Source organism: Tasmannia lanceolata, unplaced genomic scaffold (genome assembly GCF_043159265.1).
Source record: "Tasmannia lanceolata isolate RefF3 unplaced genomic scaffold, GAP_Taslan_0.1 ptg000036l, whole genome shotgun sequence".
NCBI classification, from domain to species: domain Eukaryota; kingdom Viridiplantae; phylum Streptophyta; class Magnoliopsida; order Canellales; family Winteraceae; genus Tasmannia; species Tasmannia lanceolata.
Genome location: NW_027518713.1, coordinates 7,295,001 through 7,300,000, shown reverse-complemented (window position 1 = coordinate 7,300,000; position 5,000 = coordinate 7,295,001).

The following is a 5,000-nucleotide window of genomic DNA, read 5'->3' as shown; positions in this document are numbered from 1 at the left end:
CACGTTTGTCTTTGAAACCGAGCATCAATGCCACAGAAAGTGCCGGGGCGCCAGCTGGAGCCATCATCCGCGTTGCCATGGCTCGCTTGGCCTTGGCTTGCCAGTCCCCGACACGAGCAATCGCGCATTTTCTTTGCAACCGACCATCAATGCCGCCCAACGAGGCCAGCACGAGCAGTCATCCGCGGTCCCCTGGTCCTGCGCACGTTTGTCTTTGAAACCGAGCATCAATGCCACAGAAAGTGCCGGGGCGCCAGCTGGAGCCATCATCCGCGTTGCCATGGCTCGCTTGGCCTTGGCTTGCCAGTCCCCGACACGAGCAATCGCGCATTTTCTTTGCAACCGACCATCAATGCCGCCCAACGAGGCCAGCACGAGCAGTCATCCGCGGTCCCCTGGCCCTGCGCACGTTTGTCTTTGAAACCGAGCATCAATGCCACAGAAAGTGCCGGGGCGCCAGCTGGAGCCATAATCCGCGTTGCCATGGCTCGCTTGGCCTTGGCTTGCCAGTCCCCGACAGGAGCAATCGCGCATTTTCTTTGCAACCGACCATCAATGCTGCCCAACGAGGCCAGCACGAGCAGTCATCCGCGGTCCCCTGGCCCTGCGCATGTTTGTCTTTGAAACCGAGCATCAATGCCACAGAAAGTGCCGGGGCGCCAGCTGGAGCCATCATCCGCGTTGCCATGGCTCGCTTGGCCTTGGCTTGCCAGTCCCCGACACGAGCAATCGCGCATTTTCTTTGCAACCGACCATCAATGCCGCCCAACGAGGCCAGCACGAGCAGTCATCCGCGGTCCCCTGGCCCTGCGCACGTTTGTCTTTGAAACCGAGCATCAATGCCACAGAAAGTGCCCGGGCGCCAGCTGGAGCCATCATCCGACGTGCCATGGCTTTGGTCCCATGGTCTTCGCAACCGAGCATTCGTGACACCCGACGGGGCCAGGACACCAACCCTTCCGACACGAGCATTCGCGCATGTTCTTTGGCCACACAACGGCGCCAGCACGAGCAAAATCATCAGCGGTGCGGTGGCCTTGCACGGCCTTTTGTCTTTGGAACCAACCATCAGTGCCACGGGAAGTGCCGGAGTCCCGGCATCCGCGGTGCCAAGTCATTGCGCCCTTGGTCTCTGCAGCGGGGCATGCCGGGCACTCCCAACCATTGCAAGCAAGCAAGCAAGCAAGAAAGAAAGTAAGTAAGTAAGTAAGTATTACATATAGGGGCGGGACATGCGGGGAGTTCTGCGAAACGTGCACTACGGGGCACACGCGTACCTACCGGGGCATACCGACCCCTATTGGGGCACACGTGTGCATATCGGGGCATACCGGGCCTATCAGGGCACACGCGTACATACCGGGGCATACCGAGCCCTACTGGGGCACACGTGCGCATATCGGGGCGTACCAAGCCTATCGGGGCATTCGCATGTATCCCAAGGCATACCGAGTCTATCCGGGCATACGCGTTCATACCGGGGCGTAACGGGCCTATCGGGGCATACTTGGGCATATCCGGGCAAAAAATGCCCAAAACTTGCGCAACCTTGGCAACCGTGGTCCATTCCTCACTATATGCCATGGCCTTGTGCCCATGGTCTTCACAAGACAGCATCCAAGGCGCCTGAAAGGCCAAGGGAGCCCAACCCAGCAATGCCCAGCCAAGGCCAGGCATTCCAGTGCCTGCCCGGGCAAAAACGCCCAAAGCATGCCCCATTCCTTAGCCTATCCAGGCAAAAACGCCCAAAACCAGCCCATTCCAGTGCCTATCCGGGCAAAAACGCCCAAAGCATGCCCATTCCTTAGCCTGTCCAGGCAAAAACGCCCAAAACCAGCACATTCCAGTGCCTATCCGGGCAAAAACGCCCTAAACCTGCGCATTCCAGCGCCCCGCAGCATGCCACCCTCCTATAGGGTTTGCGCAACCAACCCGCCTAACCACCAGTGGCAACCAAAGGTGCTGTTAGCGACGACTTCTGAAGACGCAACGAGACGCGACGGGTTTGCGCCCAGACGCGACGAGACGATGCGGGATCTGCGCCCAACCATGCCTACACCCGCCGACTTGTTGCGGGAGCTGCTTGCCCAAGCATGCCTAGCGTGCAAGGCCTGCGTGCCCAAGGTCTGTGTGCAAGGCTAGTGCCCAAGGCTAGTGCGCAAGGCTAGTGCCCAAGGCTAGTGAGCAAGGCCTGGGTGCAAGGCTAGTGTGCAAGGCTTGTATGCAAGGCTAGTGTGCAAGGCTGCTGTGCAAGGCTTGTGGGCAAGGCTGGTGCGCAAGGCTAGTGCCCAAGGGTTGTGTGCAAGGCTAGTGCCCAAGGCTAGTGCGCAAGGCTCGTGCCCAAGGCTAGTTCGCAAGGCTTGTGTGCAAGGCTAGTGCGATGGGCCAGTGCCCAAGGCTTGTGAGCAAGGCTTGTATGCATGGCTTGTGCGCAAGGCTTGTGTCCAAGGCTTTTGTGCAAGGCTCGTGCGCAAGGCTAGTGTGCAAGGCTTGTGCGCATTGGCAGGTAGCCCACCACCATGCACGATCCAAATGCCACTCACGCGACAACACGGTGCCAAGCCGGGCATGGTGTGCACTCAAAACCAATCAACGGACAGAGGTCATGCGTCATGGGGGGGATCTAGCAAGGCCATGGGGAAGGTCATGGAGGACCTTGGAAGCAAGCGCAAGACGAGAGCGAATCGAACAAGGGGCCAGGACGGGGCCTTGTGCCCATGGTCTTCGCAAGACTGCGTCCAAGGCGCCCGAAAGCCCAAGGGAACCCAAACCCGGCCGACACTTGCAATCGCACATGCTCTCTGCAACACACCATCAATGCCGCCCAACGGGGCCAGCACGAGCAGTCATCCGCGGTCCCCTGGCCCTGCGCACGTTTGTCTTTGAAACCGAGCATCAATGCCACAGAAAGTGCCGGGGCGCCAGCTGGAGCCATCATCCGCGTTGCCATGGCTCGCTTGGCCTTGGCTTGCCAGGCCCCGACAGGAGCAATCGCGCATTTTCTTTGCAACCGACCATCAATGCCGCCCAACGGGGCCAGCACGAGCAGTCATCCGCGGTCCCCTGGCCCTGCGCACGTTTGTCTTTGAAACCGAGCATCAATGCCACAGAAAGTGCCGGGGCGCCAGCTGGAGCCATCATCCGCGTTGCCATGGCTCGCTTGGCCTTGGCTTGCCAGTCCCCGACACGAGCAATCGCGCATTTTCTTTGCAACCGACCATCAATGCCGCCCAACGAGGCCAGCACGAGCAGTCATCCGCGGTCCCCTGGCCCTGCGCACGTTTGTCTTTGAAACCGAGCATCAATGCCACAGAAAGTGCCGGGGCGCCAGCTGGAGCCATCATCCGACGTGCCATGGCTTTGGTCCCATGGTCTTCGCAACCGAGCATTCGTGACACCCGACGGGGCCAGGACACCAACCCTTCCGACAGGAGCATTCGCGCATGTTCTTTGGCCACACAAAGGCGCCAGCACGAGCAAAATCATCCGCGGTGCGGTGGCCTTGCACGGCCTTTTGTCTTTGGAACCAACCATCAGTGCCACGGGAAGTGCCGGAGTCCCGGCATCCGCGGTGCCAAGTCATTGCGCCCTTGGTCTCTGCAGCGGGGCATGCCGGGCACTCCCAACCATTGCAAGCAAGCAAGAAAGAAAGTAAGTAAGTAAGTAAGTATTACATATAGGGGCGGGACATGCGGGGAGATCAGCGAAACGTGCATTACGGGGCACACGCGTACCTACCGGGGCATACCGACCCCTATTGGGGCACACGTGTGCATATCGGGGCATACCGGGCCTATCGGGGCACACGCGTACATACCGGGGCATACCGAGCCCTACTGGGGCACACGTGCGCATATCGGGGCGTACCAAGCCTATCGGGGCATACGCATGTATCCCAAGGCATACCGAGTCTATCCGGGCATACGCGTTCATACCGGGGCGTAACGGGCCTATCGGGGCATACTTGGGCATATCCGGGCAAAAAATGCCCAAAACTTGCGCAACCTTGGCAACCGTGGTCCATTCCTCTCTATATGCCTAGCCTTGGCAACCGTGGTCCATTCCTCACTATATGCCATGGCCTTGTGCCCATGGTCTTCCCAAGACAGCGTCCAAGGCGCCCGGAAGGCCAAGGGAGCCCAACCCAGCGATGCCCTGCTATGGCAAGCCAAGGCCAAGCATTCCGGTGCCTATCCGGGCAAAAATGCGATTCCTCTCTATATGCCTAGCCTTGGCAACCGTGGTCCATTCCTCACCATATGCCATGGCCTTGTGCCCATGGTCTTCCCAAGACAGCGTCCAAGGCGCCCGGAAGGCCAAGGGAGCCCAACCCAGCAATGCCCTGCTTTGGCAAGCCAAGGCCAAGCATTCCGGTGCCTAACCTTGGCAACCGTGGTCCTTTCCTCACCATATGCCATGGCCTTGTGCCCATGGTCTTCGCAAGACATCGTCAGAGGCGCCCGGAAGGCCAAGGGAGCCCAACCCAGCAATGCCCTGCTTTGGCAAGCCAAGGCCAAGCATTCCGGTGCCTAACCTTGGCAACCGTGGTCCTTTCCTCACCATATGCCATGGCCTTGTGCCCATGGTCTTCGCAAGACATCGTCCAAGGCGCCCAAAAGGCCAAGGGAGCCCAACCCAGCAATGCCCTGCTAGGGCAAGCCAAGGCCAAGCATTCCGGTGCCTAACCTTGGCAACCGTGGTCCTTTCCTCACCATATGCCATGGCCTTGTGCCCATGGTCTTCGCAAGACATCGTCCAAGGCGCCCAAAAGGCCAAGGGAGCCCAACCCAGCAATGCCCTGCTAGGACAAGCCAAGGCCAAGCATTCCGGTGCCTATCCGGGCAAAAACGCCCAAAGCATGCCCATTCCTTAGCCTATCCAGGCAAAAACGCCCAAAATCTGCACATTCTAGTGCCTATCCGGGCAAAAACGCCCACCAGCATGCCACCCTCCTATAGGGTTTGCGCAACCAACCAGCCTAACCACCAGTGGCAACCAAA